The sequence below is a fragment of the Podarcis filfolensis genome (genome assembly GCF_964270895.1).
Source record: "Podarcis filfolensis genome assembly, chromosome: 6".
Taxonomy (NCBI): Eukaryota; Metazoa; Chordata; class Lepidosauria; order Squamata; family Lacertidae; genus Podarcis; species Podarcis filfolensis.
This window is the reverse complement of record NC_139609.1, coordinates 67145702-67161503: the sequence shown is the minus strand read 5'-3', so window position 1 is coordinate 67161503 and position 15802 is coordinate 67145702. Positions and strand designations below refer to the sequence as shown.

The 15802-nt window shown below is 44.0% G+C and overlaps 1 protein-coding gene across 20 annotated transcripts in view; it reads left to right on the top strand.

Moving 5' to 3' along the window:
• NAV1 (neuron navigator 1) overlaps positions 1 to 15802 on the top strand; it is a 268134-nt gene that overhangs the window by 223082 nt on the left and 29250 nt on the right. The window lies entirely within an intron of this gene.

The window sequence follows — 15802 nt, the reverse complement described above, 5'->3', positions numbered from 1 at the left end:
CTGTTACAGATAGGTAGCCGTGTTGGTCTGCCATAGTCAAAACAAAAAAATTTTTTTTTCTTCCAGTAGCACCTTAAAGACCAACTAAGTTAGTTCTTGGTATGAGCTTTCGTGTGTATGCTTTCGTGTGCGTGTGTATCTGAAGAAGTGTGCATGCACACGAAAGCTCATACCAAGAACTAACTTAGTTGGTCTTTAAGGTGCTACTGGAAGAAAAAAATTTTTTTTTGTTTTAACCTGCTGCTGTAAGTCTAGTGGCTAAGGGGTTGAGCCTAAGCCACAAGCTCATCTGGTAGCCTCAGGCAAGCTCACTATTCAGTCTTGGCCTACTCATTCGCAACAGCTGCCATACAAGGCTAATACTGGCCCACTTTATGTGGCTGCTGTACTTTTACTGAGTTAATGTAAGGAATACTCTTTGAACCCTTGGCATCTACGTTTATAGCATTGACCATAATACCCCACCTCACCAAATAGAGGATTTCAGTTTCTGAGATTGATGGTTGCTGCCATTACTCCACGAGGCTCAAGAAGGGAAGGGTGCTGCTGGATTCTGCCCCACCAAAATGCTTTTGCTTGGAACAAGCTGAGGAAAAGCTAGGTTGCATTTGTGGGGTGGGTGGGACTTGGGTAGGTGGACAGGGAAAGCATTCCGGGAGTATGGAAAGATTGGGGACCAGCAAAAGGCAAGATACCTTGTCATTTATGAAACATCTGCATGGGCTGGTGGCTTCTTCCTGAACACAATTCAGAGTTTATATGGCGTGGTGTCCAGATACCTGAAGTATTACAGACCTGCCAATATACTGACATCAGTGTTGGAAACTCCCATTGTTCTAGGCACAGTTTGTGACAGGGACTTTCATCAGCACGAGCAATTTCTGAGCTCTGGGTGCAGTGCTGCACCTAAGATTTCAGATTAAAACTGCAGAGTGGAAGGAAAGGACCTTTTTCTGCCTGTCCACTTCCAGCTACTCTCTGAAGACTGGAGAAGAGACCCTCTAAAGAATATTAAGAAGGTGGGCAGGGGAAGGAGTAGGCCATGTAAAAAAAAATGAGCATAATATTTTAGCTGCAATTCTTTCATTTTCTGCTTTGTATTCTTGTTATAAAAAAAGTGTGCCTAGACATTCCGTTGTTGCTCCCATAACTTAGGTTTAAGGTGCCGTTTAGCTCCTGGTTTTCATACCTCCATTTCTAACACTGAATGACACCACCTTTGAATAGGTTTGGGTAGCACTGACTTATGAGGTGATGTGCATGGCATCTGCAGAAGGGGCCTTCTATGTTGTGGCACCCCAACTTTGGGGCTTCTTTCCCCAGGAAGACTTGCCTGATGCATACTTGTCTTGTCCTTCACCTTGTGCTGAATTTTAATTTCTCCAGGCATTAAAAATTTATATAATTTGAGTAGATTTAGTCTGTTGCTGCCTTGCTTTTATTGACTCTGGTTGTCTGATACATTTCATTTGTTTTGGTAAGTTTTGTTTATTGCTTTTAACTAGTAGTTATTAATTGTTAGCTGGCCTTGGAGTACTAGAAATGCTGAACGGTAAGCTATAGGGTTTTTGCTTTTGCAAATTAAATCAAAACCAGATTTGATCTGTTTTAAACAGATAAGTTTGTATGATAATGTGTCCCGCCATGAGAATAGCATAACAGAATCAGCATAGGGAGAGATTCAGGGCCGCATATAAGGTCTTGCCTTTTCTAATTCTTGAGCCATCTGGATTCACTCAAAGCAAGAAAAAAATTATCCTTCTGGTCATATTAAATAAAATGTGATGCCTTTGACTATCCCTTTCCCACCCACTTGGCCTGATGGCTAAGAACATGGGAGTTATGCAAAAGTCCAATAGATGGTCATATTGATAAAAAATGTATCCAACCACCCAGATATCAATGCCTTGCGCGTTTGTGTGCATGTGCCTCTTCCCAACCACAGCAGTTTTCTATTTAGTAATGTCTGTTTTGTCCTTTTCTGTTAATTAAATCAAAGTCTAAACTTTTTTTCATTTTTTAAAAGCGAAAACTATCGTATCTAATCCAATATGTTTATGCTGAACATTGATAAAACATTCCAGCAGTTGGGAAGGCTTGGTGAAGGACCCTGACAGTTTGCTCTGTCTGCACCAACCGCTTTCTGCTGTAAGGAGCCTGATCTCTCTGGGCTCCTGCCAAATTAATTCTCATTTTTTTCCTGAGAACTGCAGCCTACCCTTTCTTGCTCTCACCCACAAACGCTTCTTTCCATAGGGTTCCCCTTCCCCTTGCCGCCATGGGATTTGCTGGCTAGATTAGCTTGGCTTACTCAGAATGGCTTCAAACCACAGACATGTAATGAGGCAGACGGCTGACTCCCCCTCACTCGAGTGATTGTGAGGTCAAGGGAAGGATGCAAGCAGGGAAATGGAGAGAGTGGGTGGGAGGGAGGGAAAGAGGGGGAGGAGTTTATGCTCTACCCTGAGCTGCCAAAATAATTTTATGCTCGTGGCCCCTCTGTCTTTGGGATCTTTTTTTGGGAGGACTTCTCTCTTGCGCTCTGCCAAACCTCTTGTTGCTCCTTGTTTCAGTGTCTCATAAGCAGCCCTCCCGAATTTGATGTGGTGCTTAAAACAAAATTCCCTCAATGTTGCAGTGTTCAGGAGCATCAAAGAGATGATTTAGATGGAGTTTTAAGCGCAAACCACAGCTATTCGTGGCCTAGGGCCAGACGTAACTACTGCAAGCCCTAATGAATTTCAGCCCCTTAAAGAGATGAGATCTCACCCCATTCCGAATGCTTTCAGCTGCTGTAGATGATGTATGGCTTTCCTTTCCTTTAGCAAGTGGCCAGTGGAAGCACTGAAGCTGAGCTGAAAGTTCCTATCAGGGGTGGGGTACCACTGGCCCTGCATGTTGACAGGGGGTCTGATTTGGTCCACCAGGTTGCTTTCCCCCCAAACAGCACATAACAGCTGATGCTACTGTAACGTCAGTTGAGGGGTGGGACGACTAGGTTTAATCCTGTATTGGCCACACCATCCTGTTCCCGGTAGAGAACAGGATCTCAAAGCCTAGGCAGCAGGATATAATCTCCATTCACCAGCTGATGAGAGGAGATTCAAGATTGGAGGGAGATTGGGGGCTTAAAAGGGAAGAGGAAGGAGACATGCAAAAACTTTCCCCACTCCCTCTTCCCTTCTAAGTTCCTGGTCTCAGTGATTTGAAAGGTTTTGGCGTGTTTCTCCCCCCCCCCCCCCATTCACCTTTATGCTCCCATTTCACTCTGATCTTAAAAAGGGGGACACTTGTAAAGGGTTTTGTGAGCCGCTTCCTCCCACTTGCCTGATCAGCTAAGAGTGAATGGGATTTTGACAGGTGGACAGTTCTGCCCAGTTTGGCCTGTGAGGCAGATCCTGATAAGGGCCTGGCCTGTGGAGTAAAAAGGTTCCCCACCCCTGTTTTATATCATAGCAAAATTACCTCATTCTGTAAGAGGAACCCAGCAGGAAAACGCTCCCAATATGATGCATATGGTTATGCACATGGCTCCTTAGGACAAGTATAAGACTCAGAAGTTTATATGTATCCTCTGCAGCAGGAGCTGGTTGAAGATTGGAACCCATCCTAACATTTAAAAAAAAAGCATTTCTGAATAGAACTGTTCCTGCAATCACAATTGTTTCATTCAGTTGCGCATGAGTTTTTGATCTAGCTTAGGCTGAATGCCCAAAGACGGCTAGTGCTGTTCTTTTGCATCCAACAATAAATACACATCCTTTCCCCCATCATGAACAGTCCTTTATTTTCGTGTCATTAACAACCTATAATTGTCTGCAGTGTGCTCTGGCATGCTTTCCTTCTTTGCTCTTGGATGCTGACTAGATCATCCTTTCTGATCATCATTTTTCTTCTCTCTAGCCAGTTACTCCCATCTGCTTGCTACTGAGGTAGTCAGCAGCATAGTGAATAATGTTCCAATGTGGTCATCCAGGTGTCATAGAGAAAATGATCTTCACACCTAGAAATTAGTGGCTTCGCTTTGCTATTCGAAACAATGACCTTGCTCAGTTCAACCCTTTCTCCCTCAGGAGGAAATATGGTAACTCTCTGGCTTGTATCGAAAGCCAGCTGACCACAAATGCTCCTCGCAAGGCAAGTATAATAATTATAGTGAAATGCCAAATTAGACAGCAAAAAGTATTCTTGTTATGAAAGTAAAAGACCAGATGAGCTGTTGGAAATTCTAGCCTTTTGGAAAAGCTGGTAAGGGCTGCAATCTTGTTCCATTCAAGTCAGGGATGGCATGGCTGTTGAATCCAATAGGGAGTACTGCATCCTGGCACAAAAAGGGTTTCCTAGAGAAGCTTGTCCACCTTTGTTTGCTCATGTCTATTCTTTTTTTCAGTTGGTGTTTAAATTGTGTGGGCTTATCAGTGTGAGAAAATGACAGCAGAAGGTTCACTTTGCACTGTTGAGATGGCCTGTTAACCTTTGACCTCTTTGTACATAGAAAACAAACCATCATACTTCTCAGTTCCCAGACCTGGAAATTGATGCCGCTTCCTATTGAATCAGAACCTGAACCTAGAATCAGAGGCGTAACGAGGGGCAACAGAACTTTCACTTAGCATGCTGTCTTAGTGATACTCTGTGTCAAAGCAGTCAACTAGCATGTAACATGTTTGTATTAAAGCAGTGTTTGTGCTTTAAGTGCTTTTATGATGCCCTCCACCCCATACCCCTACATCAAGAACCAGTCTGGTGGCTGTAAATTGCATTCTAAACCACCAGAAAGTGCAATGATGCTCGAATCCCCAATTCAAACTACTTTATTCTTACTGTTTTGTTTTATGATGTGTTTTGTGTTTTCATTTTGTATTTTTGTGTTGTGAAAAGCTCTGTGTTCTTTGGATGAAAGACAGTTTAATTAATTAACAAATGAATGGATGGATGGATGGAAGGGAGGGAGTTGCATCATAAAGAGACTGCTGAAGTCCTGTTGCTTCCTTCTTACCTGCTTCTCAGTTTTAAGGTTTTCAGCTTGAGGGTGTCTTAATAGAAAAGAGCAGAGCAGAGACAAGTAGTAGAATGAATGGTGGTTGAGAACATGGCATGTCATAAAAAGTACCCCTAGAGACTCTCCTTACTGGCCTTAATAGGTATGGACACCATGTTAAAATCGTTTGCAGTAGGAACTTAAAAGTGCAGGATATTGACTTACTTGCTGGTGTACTAATGAGTTCCACTAGTGCAAGTGTGGCTTATAAAAGTGAGTTGTGATGTTCCAGAGACCTGACTAATCCCCACCTCTATACAGTTCACTGGGAATGCAACACCTGGCAGGTTTGGGCCCAGGGTTTGTTAAGTCTCTTCCTGTTTTAAGTGGTGGCTAGCTGGGCTTTTGAACAAGAGGACACTGCACTCCTTGTTCTATCCCTTTTCCTCACTTCTTCATCTTTTGCTTCCCCCACCCTCATCCCTCATCCTGTCTTTCTTTGCTCCAAACAAGCTGAGTTTGCAAACAAGGACCCTCAGAAGCCGGAAGACTTGTTAGTCTTGGTGTTTTTCCCAGTGGGAAGAGGGCCGCCCCCTCCATATGTTCTTGCAGTTGTTGGTGCAGATACAAACAGTGCAGTGTTCAACGGACTGTCCAAGCTGGCTGCCTGACAGTCCCGCTTTTCATTTGGCCAGGGCGAGGGGGGGGGAATGCATTAGAAGACAGATCATCAAAGAAGAAGACTTCTCTCCCTCTAGGAACCAGGACATGCTGCATTGCAGCCAAAGTGAAGGCAGTATGACCTTAATGTATTCTTGGACACGTATTATTATTGTTATTTTAAAGGGACAAATTATGTTCAGCTTGATCTAAGTTAAAACTAACTTGGGTTTCTGATGCACCAAAAGTGTAATTTTTCAGTTACACACCCCTAGCATTCACGCTAATAGAGCATCAATACTTTCCCATTCCAAGGCTAAGTTGAAATTTAGACTTTATGGCTAGCAGATGCTTTTGCTACTGCTCTGTTCTGGAATGAACAGCTTAGGCTAGCAATTTTCTCCCTGCCACTGTGCATTCATACTACATGTAAGTACATCTGAGACTCAGTTTGCCATCTGTATGTCTGGTTTTCCTCCTTGCAAGCCCTGTAATCTAGCTGGGCTGTTCCTTTGCTTGGACAAACATGTGTCATTAAGAAACTGACCTCAGAGCAAAGCTGCCTATTTTATATAATAATCTTAAGGAAGTGCCAGGTAGTGACCATGCAGCCATGGATATATTCTGAGTGGGGAAGCTTTAGCTCAGTGATTGCCAAACTTGGCCCTCCAGCTGTATTGGGACTACAATTCCCATCATCCCTGACCACTAGTCCTGTTTGCTAGGGATGATGGGAGTTGTAGTCCCAATACAGCTGGTGGGCCAAGTTTGGCAATCACTGCTCTAGCTACTAGTAATAGCATGGATCTCTAAGACAAGATTAGTCACCACTAAACATGAAAGCGTTCAGCAGTGATGTGTGTCACTGCAAGCAGGAGGGTAAAGACATTTCATTGGAGGCGATCCAAGGCCACTGAATAATTACTATTATCATTGTAATAATCTCCACTCAATTAAAGAGCATGTCCTAGGCAAAGAGATGCAATGGGAAAGAGAAGCTCTAGCATCCACTGTTTTCTTGCATAATTTCTTCCTGTGGGAGTCACAGATGGAGGGGGGGGAGGTGGGATTTGACTACATTTAATCCGCCCCTTTGGCCAGACGAGGTTGGCTCCTACATGCTGTTTCCATGGTGCTGTCAGGTCTGCTTCAGTGTTAACATGGAACTGAGGTTTCCATCTCACATACTAAATGTGGAGCCTATGGTACTGCTTCACTTTTTTTTTTGTATTGAACCCTACAGAATTCTGGTCTATCACTTCTAGTTATGGCACAATGTCTATCTATTTTCTCTCTCTATTGTTTCAGGTATACCCATAGTTGCACTCTGTCTAGTCTAAGAGCTTATCCAAGTTTTTGTTTGTGCCACTTTTCTAGGCACAGGGTTGGGCTTTAAAGCCCCATGTCCAAGCAGTTTCATTTTTTGTCCTAGTGCTTTCTCCAGGAAAGCTCACATCTTATGGCTGAATTGGAGCAAACAAAAACCAGATATTCCGCAGATTGATGTTTGCTCTGATTCAGCTGAGAATGGATATGAAGGACTTCACACGTGAAATGGATTACTTATTTATAAGATGTAATAGAGGTGCTGTTTGTAAGGTGAAAAAAAGCGGCCAGCTGGAAGAATGGTTTAACAGCAAGTGAAGGATGTCAGCTGGACTCTAAGAAATGATGCAGCAATGTGAGGAAATGGTGGTGATGATATGTTTGGAACAGGAGCAGGAAACCTGATTTTAAGAAATTGTATGGAATTAATTTAATTTGTTTTGATTTGTAATAATTTGGAAAATTAATAAAAATAATTTGGAAAGGAAGAAAAAAATAACCCACTCTTCGGCACGGACCTGTGCCTGGAAAATGCAGTGTAAAACGCAGCCTGGATGAGCCTTTACTGTTCACATTCTGTATTAAAAGAAATATTGCTTTGCTGTTCCCCTCTTCCCCAGTAGAGTTGTTGCTCCTTTTACAGTGCCATGCAGAGAAAAGCTACACGTGCCATGGAGATATAGAAAACTAGCACCTATAATTAGCTGAAAGCACATCAAGTTTAGTATGTCTTCCCATAATGATGCCACTAACCAGTGCCACTGGGAAGCTTCCAAACAGGACATGATACCTGTCCACTGTTGTTCAAACACAATATCTCGTGGCCGAAAGGTATGCTGCCATTGAACATGAGTAACTATGGCTAATAGCCAAGTAGATTATGTTCCATGAATTTTTCTCACACTGATGCTACCCTGCATCCTGGATTTGCCACTCTGGGCTCCTTTGGGAGGAAGGGCAGGATATATGTAAATGCAACCAGTACATAATAATAAATAATAAATAAACCTGCCTAGCCCAAGTCTACCTCACCACTTTGTGCCAGCAGGACAACTAAGTCAACAGCAAATGGAAGACGTGATATTTCAGCCAGCAAAGCTCCTTTCTGTCATTTGTTGCAGATGTGAACTTACTAGTTATGTTTCATAAACCTGTATAATGTTGCATAGTCTTCTTCCACCTCCCAAATAAAAGCATTTCTTCATAAGCAAGATTTTCCATTACCCTGATAGCCTTTTCTGTTTGATCATCTTTTGAGATAGGGTGGCCAGAACTGCACACAATATTCTAAAAACAGATGCACCATAGATATAAAAAGGGAATTTTTGAATTTTCCTGACCATGAACTCTTGGTGGGGGTGAACAAAATCTGATATCTGTCTAACTAATAGAGAACATATCCTATGGAATCTCTGTTCCTTCTTCCTTACACATCATTTCCATCTCTGTTTTAACATCTGGACACCAAATTCATAACTCTTCTGTGCCACCCTATCAGCTTTCTGTAGACTTTCCATTTGCTTTACGGAACTTCGGTGAGCAGCCATTGGCTCCTCTGCATGCCATTCACTGGCTCCTCTGTGCATTGTAACTCTGTGCAGACATTAAAAAGGTAAAGGGCCCCTGACAGTTAAGTCCAGTCGCAAACAACTCTGGGGTTGCGGCATTCATCTCGCTTTACTGGCCGAGGGAGCTGGCGTTTGTCCGCAGACAACTTCCAGGTCATGTGGCCAGCATGACTAAGCTGCTTCTGGCGAACCAGAGCAGCACACGGAAACACTGTTTACCTTCCCGCCGGAGCGGTACCTATTTATCTACTTGCACTTTGACATGCTTTCGAACTGCTAGGTTGGCAGGAGCTGGGATGGAACAACGGGAGCTCACCCCCGTCGTGGGGATTTGAACCGCTGACCTTTTGATCGGCAAGCCCAAGGCTCAGTGGTTTAGACCACAGCGCCACCCGTGTCCATGCAGACATTACTGAAATGTAAAAACCATTATCGCAACAGGGCTGCCACCCACTGATGTTTCCTTGACTGTTATCTCCAAGCCATCAGCAGCTCTTGATCATTTATATTTTCCTCACTTGTGTGTATTCGCTCAGTTTAAAGCATGTCACACATTCCACACCTTCACTCTTCTTGTGAGATGTGATTAGATTAGATATTGTTGCACACAACCCTAATCTCTGAAACCGGTGCAAGACACAACGGGTTCCAGGCATTTTACCCAGGGTTTGGTTTCCTTGGAGTGAGGGACAGTGGAGACTGGGGTGTCGTTATGATATATGGTTTATTTACACAAATATACAACTTGAGCCTACAATTAAGGGGCTCACAGCATTAACACCCTAAGAGGGTCTTTCTTCTCCCATAGCCACAGCCTTGGACTCATGCAGAAATCAAGCATGTCTCTGACTCTAGCTTCTAAATCACACACCTCAACTCTGGCCTTGTCTTTCCCCTGAGTGAAGGAGGGAGCCCCACCCAATTGCTCTCTGGCACAGTGCCACTTCCTTTGCTACCTTAACGATCCATACTTTGGGGGCCATTATGGCCCTTGCCTGGCTTATTCAGCAATTAAATCCCTGCTGGATCCAGGAATTGGAAGGGACCCAGGAATACAGCCTACCCCCACCCCCCCACCCCCAGAAAACCTAACAATATGAATGAGAGCGTATGAATTCCTTCATCCCATTGCATCACTCAGATATCTCTGGAAACAAGCAACTGATGAGTTGTTTGTTGACTAAAGCATCGCAGAGGAGTGCATACATTGTGGCCTGTGACAGCTGGAATTGACACTGGTGGAGGGGGGGTATATTTCTTCCCCTCTCCTGGTCTCCCCTTTTTCATTCACAAAGTGGACATTTGTCCCCTTTGTTGTTCCTCCACCCCAGACCTTGTCTAGACTTGTTAAATTGGCCTAAGGGGCTACTACTGACCCACTCAAGCAATGACCTGAAAGGGGCCTTTGCTTATCCTGATGGAAGGAGCTACATTCCAGTTTGTTCTGGGAAGCCCTCTGGGTCCCTCAATTGCTGGGAAGATGGACCTTAGGGAAAAACGGCAGATGCCACTCCAGCCTAAAGCACCAGAGTAATGCAGTGACCCAGTAGCATTCTTCACTTGAGATGGCTTGATTGACAGCTGAAAAGATGAGCTTTTCCACATGGCCTGCTGGGGCATTGCTAGCAAGATTTGCTTCCATTGCTGAGACTGGAGGATGCCATTAGCTGTCTCTGGTCTCCCTTCCTGGTTATCCCAAAGAAAACCACAAGCGTAAACACACATGTATTTACGCAGCAGCACCCTTCTCTGGAAGCTCCTTTCCTTATTGTTTCAGTGGTGGGGCTTAACCCACATAAGTGTGAACTAATGATAAAGAAGGAAGTAGCCTGAGGAGCTCTTGCTCAAATTTAAACTTGCTAACAGAAAGTATTTGTTTTTGTTTTTGTAGATACCCAAGCTGCATTTTTTGTAAAGTAAATATAAATGTATCTGGCTGCAATTGCAACAGTAAGGCCTTGCAAGCTATAAGGGTTATGGTAGTTGGTGGATGGGGAAGCTGCAAAAGCAATAAATACTTACCATCCTCTATTAATCCTCCCTATATATACAGCTTAATTTACCAATCTAATGCTATGACCTACAAATCTGGAAATTTTTTAGAGGTGTGTGTGTGTGTGTGTGTGTGTGTGAGAGAGAGAGAGAGAGAGAGAGAGAGAGAGAGAGAGAGAGAGAGAGAGTTAAGCCTTGCCTTTGCTAGGTCCTGTTAGGACTTTCCATGGAGCCAAACTGAAACTTGGGAAGAAACAGAATAGCCCATAGGAATCTTACAACTGTCAGACTGTGTCATTATGCTGATCGATGGGGTGGGGGAGCAGAGGGAGTTATGTTTTTTTTTGTTTTGTTTTGGAGAGGATTTTGCCTCAGGAGTTTGCATCCAGTGACGGCAGAACTTTGGTAGCGTTTCAGAGAGTCAAGATGTCTCCATGTTCTTGTTTAGTTGCTCACAATTTGGCCTTGACTTGAGTACTGAGTCTTTGTTAAGATACTGACTTTGTTTGGCTGCAGAGTGTTAAAGAGCCCTGGAGAGCAAGTAAAATGTGATCCGCTGCTGTATCCACCCTCTTCAGTCCCGCTCCACAACCCAAAGCTGCAGTATGTGTGCCAACAAGACTCATTTTGTTCCATAGGGGGTGGGCAACCTAGCATTTGTGCAGGGGTGAAGTAATTGTTGATCAGCATGGATGTTTTATTTCCTACAGGCAAAGATGAAGAGCTGAGTCTCCTCTCTCTTTAGAGATAGTGGTTCTACCTCCTCCTCCTCAGGCAGGGTGGGGAACTTTTAGCCCTCCATTTTTTCTTACAACTCCCATCATCGCTGACCACTGGCTCTACTGACTGGGGCTGACGGGAGTTGTTGGCATCTGTCTGTCTCGGGAGACAGTCAACATCTGCAGGGGCCTGAGGTTCTCCACCCTGGTCATGGGCTGTGAATAATAACTTGGGGGGGGGTGTTGTTTCGCATCTTCTACACACTATTGTGATTTCCTAGTGAGCAGGGGGGCGGGGAGGAATGGGTGTTAGTTAAGAGAATAGGAGCTGAAAAGAGCAGTGGAACAAGAAAAAAACTTGAGCAACAGGCAGAGCTGTGATGGGGGCAGGGGAGAGACATAGCAGAACAACAGGAAGTTTTGGAGAGAAACAAAGCCTTTATTATTAAGACACTGGGTGGGATTCACCTAAGGAGCTCTGTCAATAGAAGCCCTGCTCAATGGGGTTCCCTCCCTCCTTTGGAAATTGGCTATGAGAGAGTCAGGAGAACCCCAGAACATTGCATGGGGTAAGGAGCGGAGGGAACGTTTCATCTGACAAGTTGAAATGCTTGAACATGGTCTGTTAGAACATTCCACCCTCTGTTTCTGTGCAGTCTAGAAGTGTCACGTTAAGGAGCTGGGTGGGAGGCAGATGGCTTTCTCTTAGCTTGCCCCTTTGCCCACACACAAAGGCGTCTGGAAGGCGTCATGGTGCTGTTGCAAAATCTCTGCAAACGGCTCCCCAGTTGCTCCTGTGTTCATTCTGCTTTCATTCTTGGAAACAAACGTGAGAGGGCCTGGGATCTGCATGAGCGGGCAGCTGTTGCCGACGAAGGAGGGTTTGCTCTCGTTCAGACTGAACTTGCCTGGGACTCTTCATGGAAACCTTGGGTGGCAAATGTTGGTGAAGGGAGACCAAGGAAATGTGGCTCACTTAGCTACATCATCATAGAATCATAGAATCATAGAATCATAGAGTTGGAAGAGACCACAAGGGCCATCGAGTCCAACCCCCTGCCAAGCAGGAAACACCATCAGAGCACTCCTGACATATGGTTGTCAAGCCTCTGCTTAAAGACCTCCAAAGAAGGAGACTCCACCACACTCCTTGGCAGCAAATTCCACTGTCGAACAGCTCTTACTGTCAGGAAGTTCTTCCTAATGTTTAGGTGGAATCTTCTTTCTTGTAGTTTGGATCCATTGCTCCGTGTCCGCTTCTCTGGAGCAGCAGAAAACAACCTTTCTCCCTCCTCTATGTGACATCCTTTTATATATCCTTTTATATCCTTTTATATCCACGTAGTTTTTGTTGCCACCCACTTTCTGACAGGCTATGTTCATGATTTTAAGCTTTGAAGCACAGCAGCAAATCTTCACAGCAGCAACAAAGGCTTGTTACAGGTAGCAGGCATGCCTTTCCCCGTTATTTAGATTCAGTAATGAGAAATAACTGCTGAATAGATGGATAGATAGTTTTTAAATGTACAACACAAGACTACAACCAACCAACTTATCCAGCCCCTCACTTTCTGAGCATCAGCTTGAGGTTTGGCTATTTTGGCTGCTCCTCCTTTCCTTCTGTCTGTTCCAGACCAGGTGTTTCTCAAACATTTTAAATTCTCCCCCTTCCCCACAGTTCTATAAATACTCTCCTCTCCCCCAACCCCAACCCAGCACAAACCACCTGTTTAATGGTTGAGTACTTAAAGATGGTATGTCGCTGGGTGAGTACAACCTGCAGCTGCTACCAAGGATCTGTGGATGGCGTTAAGGCATATGAGAGATGCTTTTTGGATGAGTGGCCTCCCAAGCTCCTTCTTTGCACCCTCCTTCTCTTGTTGTCCTTGGAGCTGCTTTCTTGCCCAGCGCTGGATTTCATAAAAGAGTTCAGTGCCCCTGTCCAGTTCTGGTCTTTGGAATCTGCCTTATGTTCCTTGGCCTCTTCCAATGAATGACTATTGTTTGATTGTTCTGAGTAAATCGAGTCATGAAATAGGTGAATGTGAGCAACCCGCATCGGGGGCTTGATGTATGAGGCTGAAGCGAGCAAAGGAATAATGCAGGCTGGGGCTGGTGCCATTACATGAAAGGTGGAAATCCTGCCCTCTTGCCTGGAGAATGAAGGTTGCTCTATTTGGGCAAGCTCAGCAGAGCTAAGATGGAGGGGCAAGGGTGAGGAGATAACAGCGCTCACTCGGTTCTGGCTCACACTCTCTTGCCTTAACATCCAGACATTCCACAAACACTCTTGGGTTCTCAGATCTTACTTTTTTTCTTTTCTTTGCTGTCCTTCATCCAACGATCACAGGGTGGGTTACAAAATAAAAACAGAAAAATACAAAACATAGAATTACAGCATTGGGACCATGAGGACCATCTAGTCCAACCTCCAGCAATGCAGGAATATTTTGCCCAACATGGGGCTCAAACCTATGACCCTGAGATTAAGAGTCTCATGCTCTACCAACTGAACCATCTCAGAGCGAATAACAAACAGAACAACAAGCCCACCTTCTCTCTAGAAGTTCTCCATACCAGCAGGTGCTAAGGACTGATAGTAACTGTGCCATTCAAAACCAAGCCAATCCCTTCTGCTTTCTTAAATGATCTCCCTGTGGTGCACTTTACAGCCTGGCTGTTGGCTGACATTGGCAGCAGCTCACAATAAATGTCACAGTGTAGACATTCGGTAATGCCTGGATTAGCATCTGCCAGTCTCCTGCTTCAACACCTATCTTGGGGAAAGACTTTGCTCTCTCTTTTTCCTAGCTCCTTGGCTGGTGCTAGACGTGTAAAGTAATCAGGTGCAATATACGCAGGGCTGCTAACTTGCTCTGAGATGTTGTTCTGCTCTCAATAGCATCCTCTGCAGTACAAAGGAAGGCATTTTGGACATTTTTAACTAGACCCTTTTCCGCTGGCTGCTGAATTAGCTGCAGCTAACACAGATCCTGTTTTAATGAGAGCTCATTTGGGCATTTATAAGAGGACTGACAACAGACTAGGGGTCACTTAGTAGATCACCTGGACTATTCACATTTTGGGGTTTCTGCATCTGATGCAAAATCTCATATGTGGCAAGTATTCTCAAAAATACTTTCATTATAAACAGTGTTCTAGTCCTCATGATTGTCATGTGTTAGAATGCATCCAAGCAAGATCTACAAAAATGTTCCATGTTGGTGAAGGCACTGAACTTTTGTGCCCTATGTGGCTGCTTCTCCCTGCCAATGGTTCCAGTTATAGCACATTCTGGTTCTGTTACTGTCTGTCACTTAACCCCACCTTTCAATTTCTACCAGATTACTCCTTGCTAAAAATAAAAATAATCTCCATCTTCTAGAAAGCTTCAGCTACTGGGTTCAAAGTGAAGCAACTAGTATGTGCAAAACATTTAGTAGCTTGCAACAAATTTGTACAAGTGCTGCTCACAAATATATACTGGGTAGCTTACACGGTTTGTCTGGCAAGCTGCTCATCCAGCTACGTGCTAGCAGCAAAGCTGGAATAAAGAAGGAAAACTGGATAATTTTATGAAATTATTGAGCAAAGTGACAATTGTTCATGTAGAACTGATTAGTAGGGCTGCAAAGTCTTCTGTAGTGATAAGATAATTTGATTACTTCCAAATTGCCATGCTAAATAAGGTCCCTTGCTTGGCAACCATTGTTGCTTATGGTACCTTTGTACAAAGGATCCCCCTAAGGAAATTCTTAAACACTGGAACTGCCTATCAGACATGGTTCTACCATTATTTGAAATGGTCTACACTATTTATTCTTGAGTGCAAAGTGCCAGATGACATGAAAGAAGTATTTTATTTTACTTTTTTTTAATAAAAAAATATCCAGTGTTCTTCCTCCTTCCCCCATGCACCTGCTCCTCACAGACCCTCCACATAGGAAAGAAGCTTCTTCCTGTCCATGGTGTTCCTGGACCCCTGTCCCATGTGAGAGGGTTGGCAAGCATTCCTCATTCTTACTATGACCCCGAGTCTCCTTCTGGGATGCCCCAAGGTCCGACTGTTTATGACCAACACTCTTTTCCAGCTCTATCTTGTTCCAAGATGCAGCTGAGCTGAAAACCTCAGTTTCTGCATCTGAGCACTTTGCAAAATACACACTGATTTTTGGATTGGTTTTTCCAATGTATGTTAATGTATATGAATATTGTATTCTGAAGTGACAATCCACTTATGACAAGAGTAAACTAGCCTGAGCTTTTGTTTACAAGCAAGCGTAGTCCTAGCAGCTAAGATTGAGTTTGTACTACACACACGCGTGTTCTCTCTCTCTCTCTCTCTCTCACACACACACACTCACACACACACACACACACACAGTAGCTGGGGTGGGGAGGAGGGATGTGGAAATTAAAAGATCCTTGTTTCAGTTATAAGTATGCACTGAAAATATGGCAAAAACCCATCCTTTAACCACACTTTGACCAACTTGGTTGTAAGAAAGGATTATTAGGGTGCTAGGGAGCAATAAATCTGTGACAAAGTGTGTATC